Genomic DNA, 12,840 nt, shown 5'->3' on the forward strand with positions numbered 1-12,840 from the left:
AAATCCCAGTACTTTGGGAGGCCAAGGCAGCTGGATCACCTGAGGTCAGGAGTTTGAGACCAGCCTGGCCAACATGGTGAAACCATGTCTCTACTAAAAAAATACAAAATTAGCCAGGCATGGTGGCACACACCTGTAATCCCAGCTACTTAAAAGGCTGAGACAGAAAATCACTTGAACCCAGGAAGCCAAGGTTGCGGTGAGCCAAGGTCATTCCACTGCCCTCCAGCCTGGGCAAGAGAGCAAAACTCCATCTAAAAAAAAACTAGCTAGGTTTAAAGTCATTAGAGTTCATATCAAAATGCAAATTTCAAACTTCTCTCAGAAAAATAGGAGCCGGGGGAACACTGGGCTCACCTTCCCACGCAGCAAGCATTGAATGTGAACCTCCTCCCTGGAAGTGCATAAACTTCCCAGTTGACTACAGTCCCCAACCCGCACCTCCCACCAACTCCCTATTCTTCTCCTACCAGCTTACAAAGCCTGACTAGCCCCTGTGGGCATTTGAGCTTGCCACGCCCACTGCAGTGCCTCCATTTTGCTGATGAGCAAACTGAGAAAAGGCAAAGAGAAATTAGAGATCCCCCAGATCTCCATGTGAGTTCATCAGCAAATCCAGGGCTGGCAATCATTAGACAATATTTATCCAGCTCCCAGATGTCCCCGCCCCTGCTCTGTTCAGTCACTGCACTCATCCATGTGGCTGCCCCAATGCCTTGCGCATGCCAGAGACACCTCACTCCACACATAGGTCACAAACAGCTCTTTTATTGTGTGCCGACAATCTGATTCTCCTCACCTCACCCCAAGATTAACTCTTCTCAAATCTGTGGTTCAGATTATACACCCTGAAGCTGCTGAGGGGTGACCTCTCAATAAGGCTAATCTCCCCTGGACCTAAATACTGGTGGGGGGTGTGTGTGCATGTGTGTGTGTGTGTGCATGTGTGTGTGTGCATGTATGTACACATGTGAACTCATGCATGCGTTTCTAGATTAACACTCTTTCTTCTCATTAACTTCCCAGGCAGGTGAGAAGTCAACATTTGCCCCAGTTGGAGAACCAGAAAGTATCAGTCCCGCTGCCCCTTCTAAAAGGGCAGCAGCTGCTGATGGTTGTCTGGGTGGAATGAAGATTCAGGGTTGCCAGATCTTTCAACTTTTCAAGAAGCCAGGAATGTAACTTAGAAGAGGGGAGCAATGGTCTCTAAAGACCTGTGCTGAGAAACAAGTTCCTAAGTGCTTGAGAGACTTTAGGAGGATCAGGTGCTACAGAATGCCAGGAAATGAAGGTTCTCCTTTGAATGTCCCATTGGTGAGATCGGAATTAGGTCCTCAGTCCCTCATCAGCCCATCCCAGGACTTTGTAAAGGACCCCAGTGTGCTTGGCTGACTTTGCCTTCCAGCCTAAGAATGTCTTTGACTAATATTTTTCTTAATCCCTGTTTGCTCTGACCTTAAAACAAGCCTTTTTTTTTTTTCTTGTTCTTATCCATCTTCTCCATAGAGCCCTCAGGTCCTTAACTCACACTGCACTATCTGGATCTTTCCAGTAAGTAGGTTGCCGTTTCCATTTCTTTGATTAAACAACTCGAACAAAGAATTCATTGAGATGAAAATGCTTATCATGAAGCAGGTAACATCCTTTTCCTCCCCAAACTACAAGCAATTAACATATGAATGGCCTGGCAAAGGGACTTCTTTGAGAGGTGGCAGATTATAACTCCTCTTGCTCCTATACGGATAAAGCTTTTTTTTTTAAAGACAGAAAAGAACAATTTCCAAATGAGAAAACGTCACAGATGGCCACAAAGTAACTTCCCGAGGGATAAGTATTTTGATGCAGATACTCCTCCAAGTGAAAAATGTACAATGTACAAAATGTCCACTGGAGGATCTCTTCCTCCCCATGTGGGTAATCGCCCTTCTACCAGGTACTGAGCAGGCAACCGATATGCCCAGACAGGCGGCCAGTGGGGGTGACAGCTCGCCCAGCCTCCCAATTGGCCAGGCCTGCCACCGGCTGGAACCAGAGCAAACTTTGAGGACAGCAGAGCCACTTGATAGGATTCTGCCTCTCTTCAAAGCATAGAGCTCACATCAATTAATCCTCAAAAGACACTTTCAAGAACATTATCCCTTTTGGAGACGCGGAAGCTGAGAGGTGCCGCAGGTAGTTGAAGGGAAGGCAGGAAGTTGAAGAAGAGAAAGTGGAGCACCGGGCTTTCAGCCCCAGTTCTGGTTCTCCAGAGAGAGTCAAGTTGCAGGAGAAGAATGAACCTACGGAAGCTGGGCAGGGAGACGTGGCGCAGAAGCTGCTGCTCTTGGGTGTGCTCCTCAAGGCTCCCACTGCTCCATCCCCCAGGAGGCCACAGAGTGAAACAAGGTTGGAAGTCTGAGTACAGCTGTGTGCACCAAGCCAGGCACCAGAGAAAGAGTTACAACAACCAGATTTGTGCTCAGAAATGCTTCTTTAGCACAACAACCTATGGGAGTCTGTGGAAGGAGGAAAAATTGAAATCTGGATGCAATTTGCCACACTGAGTCTGTTTTGGTAACTCGCCCCAACACACACACATCCCCTTTCCTAAAATGGGGAGGGGGTGGGATCGGTGTGTGTAAACAGAGGCACTGCCCTGCTTTCCATCTTAGGAGGACCAACCCAGAACTTTTACGGCTCCCACTCTGTGATCACAGCCTGTCACCATGATTGCCAATAAACGTCACACAGTCTCACATTACACATTTATTCGACCTTTAATTTTTGCTCTGAGATTCCTGAAAAACTTGTATGTCACTGGTCAAACCCACTATTTTTTCCCCACTCACGTGGTCAGTGTTGATTGTCTTACACGCTTATTTCTACATGGAATGTTTTTAGCCTGCATTTTAACATTTAGAGTAACTTTCTTGCCACACACTACATACTGTTTGGGCCACTAAACAGAGCCCATGCCACATGCAATGTTATGGGCTTATTGGAGACATTTCAGTGTTTATAGAAAGGACTTTCCTAAAGAATCTGAATAGGATTTCTCTCAATTTACCAATGGTCAAAAAATAAGGAAAATTCCCCTAAAACTGATTTTTTGAAATTAAACTACCAACAGCTATTCTGCAATAGCCTTGCATATATAGAGATACGTATGTATCTATATGTAGATATAGGTGCATATATATATATATCCATGCTTGCCTAGGCATAGAAAATTCTGGAAGGATTTACAAAAACTCCTTAGCTTTGGGGAACAGAATGGGCAGAGGAAGGAAACCTCTTTTTTTCTTTTTCTTGTTTTATGTTCTTCTGTACTGTGCATTGTTTACAATCAGCATGTTGCTTTTTTTTTTTAAGACTAGTCAAGTGCAACAGTGAGAAAGGGGGAAAGAAAGAACAAGGAGTTCAATCTGTAACTGACTGAACAATCCATCGGGATAACTCACTACCTTCAGAACAGCTAGCATGTTGCCTTTTGAATGTTTCAAATCACAAAATGAAAAAGTTACTCTAAGATCATCTATTTTTCCCCAGGTGTGGTATTTTGTCCCCATGCCTGCACAAAGTAAACCAGTGGATTTTAGAAATAGCTTGCTGCCTTTCTTTATTATTATTATTTTTAAGACAGAATCTTGCTCTCGTTGCCCAGGCTGGAGTGCAATGGTGCGATCTTGGCTCACCACAACCTCCGCCTCCCAGGTTCAAGCGCTTCTCCTGCTTCAGCCTTCTGAGTAGCTGGGACTACAGGCATGTACCACCATGCTCGCCTAATTTTTGTATTTTTAGTAGAAACGGGGTTTCACCATGTTGGCGAGGCTGGTCTTGAACTCCTGACCTCATGATCTGCCCACCTCAGCCTCCCAAAGTGCTGGGATAACAGGCACGAGCCACTGCACCCAGCCTGCTGCCTTTTTTACACACAAAAAAAATTTCACACTTTAACTGAAGTACTGTCAACCCTCAGGTCACCATCTACAATGTACCATACCAAGAAAGGACAATATCTTCAAACCCACCTACCAGAAGAAAAGGTTGAAACTGCATTTGGCAGGACACTGTCATACAAACCTCCAAGACACAGGAAGCCACTCAGGCTCCTTAACTTGACTTCTTTAAGGATGACTTGAGAAACACCAGACAGGCTAGGACACACAAACTCACAAAACCAACCAATAAACCGGAAGCTCTTCAGTTATTAAAATCATCTTTTTGGCCAGGCACAGTGGCTCATGCCGGTAATCTCAGCACTTTGGGAGGGCAAGCCAGGTGGATTACAAGGTCAAGAGATTGAGACCATCCTGGCCAACATGGTGAAACCCCGTCTCTACTAAAAATACAAAAATCAGCTGGGTTGTTGTGGCACTCACCTGTAGTCCCAGCTATTCGGGAGGCTGAGGCAGGAGTATCGTTTGAACCTGGGAGGCAAAGGTTCCTGTGAGCCAAGATCACTCCACTGTACTCTAGCCGAGCAACAGAGCAAGACTCCATCTCCAAAAAGAAAAAAATACAAAAATTAACCAGGCAAGGTAGCAAGTGCTGTAGTTCCAGCTACTCTGGAGGCTGAGGAAGGAGAATCACTTGAACCCAGGAGGCAGAGGTTATGGTAAGCCAAGATCACACCACTGCACGCTACTCCAGCCGGGGTGGTAGAGTGAAACCCTGTGTCAAAAAAAAAAAACTTTTCTTCTCTTAAAGAATGAACTTTTCATGGGCCATCAACTTCTTCAGTCATTTAAGTATATGTTTACAGAATATTTCAGTTAGAAGCTCAGGAACTGGGGACCTGACCTCAAAGGCCCCTTTCCAGTCATAAAGCAATTAGAAAAAAAATAAAAACAGGTTGAAGTGATAAGCTGATAAGAAAATCCAATTTTACAGAATTGTTAACTTACAGCTGTTTTTCTCATGAATATAGCTATAGTTGTCATCAGCAAATCAGTGACTTGGAATCTGAAAGGAGGGAAAATGTACATCCTGGGTCTCTTGAAGGCCTAGTGTTTGCCAGAGCTAGGCAGCAGGATGATTGGTCAATTTCAGCCTGGCCCTGAAATCAAAACCCTCTAACCATCACAGAAGTTCTGCAGATAATCAGTTACTTACTGCCCACACTTCATTCAGCACAATCCTTAAAGTCACCAGAGGGAGCCCAAATTTGCAACAAACCAGAATGCATTCCTTTTGGGGCATAGTTATACTTCCGATTCTACTTTTGCCCTCTCCTTTCCCAGACTAATTTAGAAATGAAGGGAAGTAGGCTAAGAAAACCCTCACCTTTAATATTAATAAGACTTGTGCAGTCCCTGAATGATCAGAGCCCAGACTACATAGGACTTGAAATAAAGAGTGAGACTTTGATATGGAATATGAAACAGTAACAGGCAGGAGGGGTGGATACACCAAACTGAGAGGCCTAGGGCTCAGCTTTTGCAGCTCTGTCACTGAATGGCCCCGTGATGATCACGCCTATTTACTAAGCAGGGATGACCTACACTTACCTGTCTACATTTTTATCTGTGAGACGAACGAAATGAAACCTCAAATGGCTTATTGGCCATGACAATTTTGGTGTTTGTTTTTTTTTTTGAGATGGAATCTTACTCTGTCACTAGGCTGGAGTGGAGTAGCACAATCTCGGCTCACTGCAACCTCTGCCTCCCAGGTTAAAGCAATTCTCCTGCCTCAGCATCCTGAATAGCTGGGACTACAGGCACGTGCCACCACGCCCAGTTGATTTTTGTATTTTTAATAGAGATGAGGTTTCACCATGTTGGCCAGGATGGTCTCGATCTCTTCATCTCGTGATCCACCTGCTTTGGCCTCCCAAAGCACTGGGATTACAAGCGTGAGCCACTGTGCTGACAATTTTTAAAAATCAGTAGGAATGAGGGAACTAGGAATGGAGCCCATGCTATACCTTCTTTTCAAAAGAAATTTCACATGTGCCATCTCATCTGTATTCCTGGGGAGATAGTAGGCCATTACAAGTGGCTCCAATTTATAAAAAACGTAACTGAGGCACAGAGTGGTGATCTGCCCATGGCAGCATGGTCTGTAGAAGAAGCATCGGCCTGTTTAGTGCATTGAAATGTATTCCAGAGATATTGGTCTGTAAAGACCTTCCTAGAATGTGTCTAGAAGGTTCAGCCACCTGGTGGGAGACCTAGAACACCTTGCCATGCCTTCTCCATTCCAGCCTGGAGTTCTCTCCATGGCCTTAGCCGGCTTCTATGCAGCTTAGTTTTATAGGGAACTTTTTAACCAAGCCAACCTCAGAGTCTCACTGGCCCAGGGGATGGTGCAGGAGGCAAAGGATCCTACTGGGCCAGTATGTAACCCACATGTACGTTCCATCCAAAGCAACCCTTCCAACCCTGGCTTACCAGGACAGGAGAAAGGTTAGCATCAAGGTACTGTTAGCTGGGACCTCAAACCTCTGGGGCTTTTAACGGCTTGAGGCATGAGCAATCAGCAGAGCCACACATCATAATCCCTGTACTCTGATACAAATTTTATTAGTGGGCTGGAAATGTCAGGAAACAGGTTGTAGAATCTAGACCAACAACGGCTTACCAAGAAGCTGGGTGAATTGTAAAGAAAGAAAGAAACAAGGGTTTAGTGACTGTGGCCTCATTAAACACTTCTGTGGCCTGGCCTGTGCTTTGGGCTTTCACAGAGCTGTCTCATGCAATAGCTTTGGGCAGGGCACAACTTCTTTGGACTTACTCCAACCACAGAAGGAGGATGAGGATGTCCATTGTTCTTTCCACCCTAGACACGTTATCAGTCACAGCCCCACCTTAATTCCACTACTCTAACTCTCCTCTTCCGAGAGTATCACAGGGTGCTGTGGTGGGTTCCCCAGTCCCACAAAATCCTTCCCCCTGGATCTTTCTCCTCTAAAACAGAAGGAGGACATCTTTCCCCCTCTCTGAAGATCCATATTACAGCCAGCAGGACTCCCAGCCAGAACACTGTCAATTTACTCAGGGATCCATGAGGCACCAAGTATACAGGCCCGGCAGGGCAGGCAGCCCCCAGCAGCTGGGCCCCCTACCTTTTAGCTGTCCCTTTGCCTCCTGGCGCTGGCATTCCGTGGCACTTCCCTGTGTTTTGCTGTGTCTTGCCTCCATGGACTTTGAAGCACTTTCCTCTCACACCTTCCCCTGAACCTTTGGGGAGGTGAGAGGGGTTGGGGGGAAAAGGAAGAGGAAGTGGGGTGCTGGCACTTCTGGAAATAAGCTATTGCCCAGCCTGCTCTGTGAAGGTCCCCCAAACCCGATCTAGGGAGGGAAACCGCATTCCAGGAATGCATGGAGGCTAGACAGACCCGCTGGAGCATGGATCCCACCCACAGGAGATAATATTTTGAAAAGAGCACATGTTTAATCAGAGAAGAAGAGCCCATGCCCTGGGTTAAGAGCATAGCTGTTTCCTCCTCCATCTGCCCTCCTTTTCCTAGCCCCGACTAGAGTAAGTGGTTAAGCCAACCCAAATCCAGAAGTATGAATAACGCATGAGGCACAGGAGGACACAGCAGCAACACACAGATGGCCTTTTCACCTGTGCAGGCCATAGCTCTGTGCAGAGGGGCTGAGGTTAGGGGCAGCCCCTGTGCCCCTCAGTAACCATACAAGAGGAGGCGGGCCTCCCCAGGGGAGGTGTGAAATGTGCGCCGAGGACTTGGGAGTTTACTGGGAAGTGCCAGCCATCCAGGGGCAGACACCAAGAGCTGGAGTGATTTGTTGGCCCTTTCTTCATGAGTAAATTTGCCTCCAGCAGATTCCATTAGTGACCTGACCGACCAAGGGCCTGGAGGAGGCACCTAGAAGAGCTGCTGAATCAGCAGACTGAAGGGGCGACCAGGAAGGCCAGACGTCTTGCACCCAGCCCTTTGCTCAGAGTTTCTGTTTGAAGAGCTTAGAATAACTATTTGCTAAGCTCTTGTTAAGGCAGCACCTCTAAACCATGTATGGAGAGAAGACACGCAAACTTTGACCACCAAATGTGAACGGCCAATCAGAAGCTGACGCAATCAGCTTCTGACTGAGGAAAAATAATTTTATGGGGGACAAGAATTCCCACATAAAATCACCTTTTCTTCCCAATAGTAGGAAAAAGCAAAAGTTATAAACTTCTTATTAAAAACTTACTTAAAAAGCAAAAGTTTAAACATGGTTCCATCTGCAACTGGGAACTGGTAGAGGAGGGAGGGTTTGAACTTCCTCTAAGCTTCAACTGATAAGCCCCAAAGAATAAGAAAATAATGGTACTATTACTACTGCTGCTGCTATTACCACAAATAATAATGACTACAATTAACATTTATTTGGCACATAGTACATGCTAGGAAGTATGCAATGAATTCTGGTTTGTTTGTTGTTGTTGTTGTTTGTTTTTTTGAGATGGAGTCTTGCTCTGTCCCCAGGCTGGAGTGCAGTGGTGCAATTTTGGCTCACCACAACCTCCACCTCCCAGGTTCGAGCGATTCTCCTGCCCCAGCCTCCCGAATAGCTGGGACTACAGGCGTGCACCACCACATCCGGATAATTTGTTTATATTTTTGGTAGAGACGGGGTTTTACCATGTTGGCCAGAATGGTCATGATCTCTTGACCTCATGATCCACTCGTCTTGGCCTCCCAAAGTGCTGGGATTACAGGTGTGAGCCCCCACGCCCGGCCTGCACTGAGTGCTTTACGCACGATCTCATCTACTCCTTGCAACATCTCTTGTCGCAAGGATAAGGAAATTATGTGGGTAAGAAAAGCCACATAGCTGGTAAGTCATAGAAAAGGTTCAGAGCAAAATCAAACCCAGGTGTAGGCTGGGCAAGGTGGCTCATGCCTATAATCCTAGCACTTTGAGAGGTCCAGCCAGGCAGATCACTAGAGGACAGGAATTCAAGACTAGCCTGGGTAACATGGTAAAACCCCATCTCTACCAAAAATACAAAACAAATTAGCCAGGTGTGGTGGCACACACCTATTGTCCCAGCTACTCAGGAGGCTGAGGTGGAAGGATTGCTTGAGCTGGGGAGGCAGAGATTGCAGTGAGCTGAGATCGCACCATCGCACTCCAGCCTGGGTGACAGAATGAGACTCAGTCTCAAAAAAAAAAACCACAAACCCAGGTGTGTCTCACTCCAAGCTTGTGCACTTACCAACTCTACTACATGGCTAAATTCCATGGGCTGCAGAAAGAGCTTGGAAATAGGACTCAGGAGAACAGCCTCCAGCCCCACAGGCACCCTGAGTAGCTGTGGGATCTTGACAAGTGATTTCAGCTCGTAGGGCATCCTATTCCATCAGATGATTGAATGATGTCTTAGGGACTAGAGGGTCCAGCCCCATAGAGTTCTGTGAGCCCCTCCCTGCTGGTACAAAGACGAGAAACTGTAGAAATGAAAGACACAGACACAGAGATAGAGAAAAGAGAGTTTGGGCTTGGGGGTCCACGGCCAACCAAAGCGCGGAGACCTGCGGTGGCCCCGAGTGCCTGGACACTCTGACTTTTATTGAGTACAAAGCAGTGGGCAGGGAAGGTAGGGTGAGGTAATGGTGGTCAGTGATAGAAATCACATTTCTTGAAGACAGGGGGCCAAGCCTTTCAAATAGCCGAGGCAAGGAGAAAAGCTAATGCGTCGGCGCTCTTCACATGTTTGTCAGAAATATCAAGGACACTAAGATTATGTTACTATTATTCTTATCTTTTAAGAAAAAAGAGAAACCAGGTGCAGAAGCAGGGCGTGAGAGTGTACATGGAACGTGACCACTGAAGCACAGCATCACACAGAGACAGTTAAGCCCCCGGATGTCTACGGGCCTACCTGACAGCCAGCAGGCCTTGCCACAAGAGCTTAGAAAAGCAGTTTTCTCCTAACTTCCCCAGGAAGGAGATGTTTCGGTCATTTTGGATGTCTCCTTCCCTAGCTGGCTAAACAGCAGGCGCTTTCACAGCACCGGCACTGCCGCGCAGCCGAGGCACCTTCCAGCAGCCCTTATGCGGACGTGACAGAGGGCTTAAAGCATCTTGCCTTAGGATCACTTTGTTCACAGTGTCACCTCAGTTCCATGCTTCATAACCCAAAAGTCATTAGTAAAATTAAAGGTTATATTGAGTATATATCTTTATGATTATAAGTGAGTAAAAGATTATATATGATTATATAAAGGAATAACTATGTGCCTACATTTCTAATTCTTTTTTTTTTTCTTTTTCCTTTTTTTTATTTTTTTTTTTTTTTTTTTTTTTTTATTTTTTTATAAAAATAGAGACAGGGTTTCACCATGTTGGTCAGACTGCTCTCAAACTCCCGACCTCAGGTGATTCACCTGCCTCAGCCTCCCAAAGTGCTGGGATTACAGGCATGAGCCACCACGCCTGGCACTAATTCTTTTCTAAATCAGTATTTATATGGGAACAGGCTAAGTCTTCAGACCCTTGCGATGACCCTTGTGGGGTTCCACCCCACAAGGGACCCCTTCAATTCAAACCACAGTTACTGATGGGCCGCCTGAGTGCCAGGCACTAAGATAGGGGGTGGAAGAATGTATAAACACAACTAAGGCATGGTCCTTCCCTCCAGGAGTTTACAGTCTAGCCCTGTCTTATGCAAAAGCTAACAAGCCTTAGGAGCCCTTTCAGGTCTAAAAGACTCAGAGATTCCTTTTGAACAAGCAAAGTGTTTCTGACAGCATTCATATTCATCTTCTATTTGTTCTGTGTGGACATATGTGTGGAGAGGTATCTGAAATTATGTTCGCCCAGTGGATTTGGGGTGATACTTTTGCTCTCATCTTTTTATTTTATGTGTTGCTTGAATTTTTAGTAACAAATATATGTCATTTCTATAAAAACAAAGGCATTTTTAAAATACTGCTAAACGATACCATGTATGGGAGTATATGTATGTCTATATGCACACACGTACATATACACACAGATATATTTCAACAGTAACTGGATATTTAATAATACTGTGGAATCATTGTTAACTCAAATAAGATTGTGACAAGATTTCTAGAAAGAATCTTTATTTTTTACAGATACATACTGAAATATTTAGACAAAATGATATCTGAGATTTATTTCAAAATAATCCCTAATGCGAGTGAGTAGGAGCAGGCTTTAAGTGAGACAAAACTGGCTCTGAGTTCCAATTTGTGGGAGCAATTTGGGTGAATGGGTATAAGAGGGTTCATGACACTGCATAAGTTTGCAATTTTCCATACTATACAGTAAAAGAGGAACTCTTTTCAAGGCCAGCAGGGAAGCAACATTTCCCCAAAGCTAAGCTAAGCTCCCAGCCGGCAGCCTTTCTACCTGGGATTTCCACCACCCTTGGCTTCCTCTCCTCTTTGACTATCACAATTTAACTTCACTTGTTCTCTGTAGCTTCCTCCCACCCCCACACCATTTCCCCCAACCTTCTGGAATCACGTGTCATGTCTGTTTGTACATTCCAGTGCCCAGGCCATCCCTCTTTGACTTCACCCTGGCCCAGGGGACAGAGGGGATGGGCCTTAGCAATGCTCCCACACACCTCCGCTCAAAGCCAGCTGTTTGCTATAGGTAGAACAGCTTGACTCCTGGGTGTGAGGGGCACAGTTCACTCATTCCCCCATCAAATACTGAGCCAGATGCTGGGGACCCAGCAGTCCACAAGACTAAATTGCCACCTTCACATCGTTTTCATGCTAGTAAAGGAGCCACTATCAATGTCATCTCCCCAACCCTCCCAGATTTAGGGCCAGGGTGTATTCTCCAAGACATCCCTGAATCACCTGGGATCTAGTCCCAGGTCATTTAAACCTGAAAGACATAAACTAGTGCCAAGAGCTAGAATACCACCCAACTACTCACCCCAATCCAGTTCCTCATTTCACAGACAAATAAACCAGAAATGGTATAAGCCCCACCATGTAAGTAAACAGCAGCAAAGGAAAGGGCACCCTGACCTCACTGTGCCAGGCCCACCTGGGACCAAATTCAGAATTTGTACAAGCTTTGCTGTAATGTTGACCAAAGTTCTCCCCCACATTTTTTTTTCATTTGCTTGAATATCACTTTTATTTTTATTAACATCTTTTGTTTTTGTTTTTGAGACAGAGTCTCACCCTGCTGCCCAGGCTAGAGTGCAGTGGCACCATCATAGCTCACTACAACGTCCACCTCCCAGGCTCAAGTGATCCTCCCACCTCAACCTCCCAAGTAGCTAGGACTACAGGCACAGACCACCATGCCTGGCTAGTTTCATTTTATTTTTTGTAGAGGCAACGTCTCACTGTGTTGCCCAGGCTGGTCTTGAACTCCCATGCTCAAGTGATCCTCCCACCTCAGCCTCCCAAAGTGCTGGGATTATAGGCATGAGCCACCACACCTGGCCCTTTGTTAACATCTTAAATTTCCTGTTATAAGGCTTGTTATACAAAATCGTGGTCCACTGCAGCTTAATTCTTTTAACTGAAGATTGTGATCTTTACCTGCATATCTCTAAATAACATGTTTTTAACTGTTGTTTCTTGATTTTTCAGTTTTAGGCTTCCCCAGGTAGGAAGGAATGGATTTACCCTTTTGTAGGCTGTGCTTTTTTATCTGTTCTCACTACACACACACACACACACACACACACACACACACACACTCAACCTTTCTCTCCATCCCCCTATTCTCCATCTGTCTGCCTGCCTGCATACTATCTATCATCTATCTGTCTCCTTCCTCCCTCCCTTTCTCGCTCACTCTGTGCGTGTACTGGTGAATATATATTTTTATTTCTCAGCAATTATTCTTTTTATTACTATGATTATGTAAACTCTATTCAGAACTGTGACATGTAGTATTCTCT

At 45.6% G+C, this 12,840-nt stretch overlaps 1 protein-coding gene and 1 pseudogene across 13 annotated transcripts in view; both read right to left on the reverse strand.

Annotated features, from left to right (window-relative positions):
• The window catches only part of DPF3 (double PHD fingers 3), a 289,593-nt gene that overhangs the window by 245,651 nt on the left and 31,102 nt on the right, over positions 1-12,840 (reverse strand). For 4 of the 12 annotated variants that reach the window (XR_013521359.1, XR_013521358.1, XR_004729995.3 and 1 more), the window contains exon 1: positions 1-12,840. This exon is cut by the window's left edge and continues 2,596 nt beyond it; it is cut by the window's right edge and continues 30,582 nt beyond it. The exons of the other annotated variants lie outside the window; for them this stretch is intronic. The gene's annotated coding sequence lies outside the window, so the exon portion shown is untranslated. 12 annotated transcript variants of the gene reach the window in all.
• LOC118144977 (uncharacterized) overlaps positions 12,079-12,840 on the reverse strand; it is a 31,813-nt pseudogene continuing 31,051 nt past the window's right edge. The window contains exon 2 of the transcript XR_013521364.1: positions 12,079-12,840. This exon is cut by the window's right edge and continues 30,403 nt beyond it. The product of XR_013521364.1 is annotated as an uncharacterized LOC118144977 (transcript).

This window comes from Callithrix jacchus, chromosome 8 (assembly GCF_049354715.1).
Source record: "Callithrix jacchus isolate 240 chromosome 8, calJac240_pri, whole genome shotgun sequence".
Taxonomy (NCBI): Eukaryota; Metazoa; Chordata; class Mammalia; order Primates; family Cebidae; genus Callithrix; species Callithrix jacchus.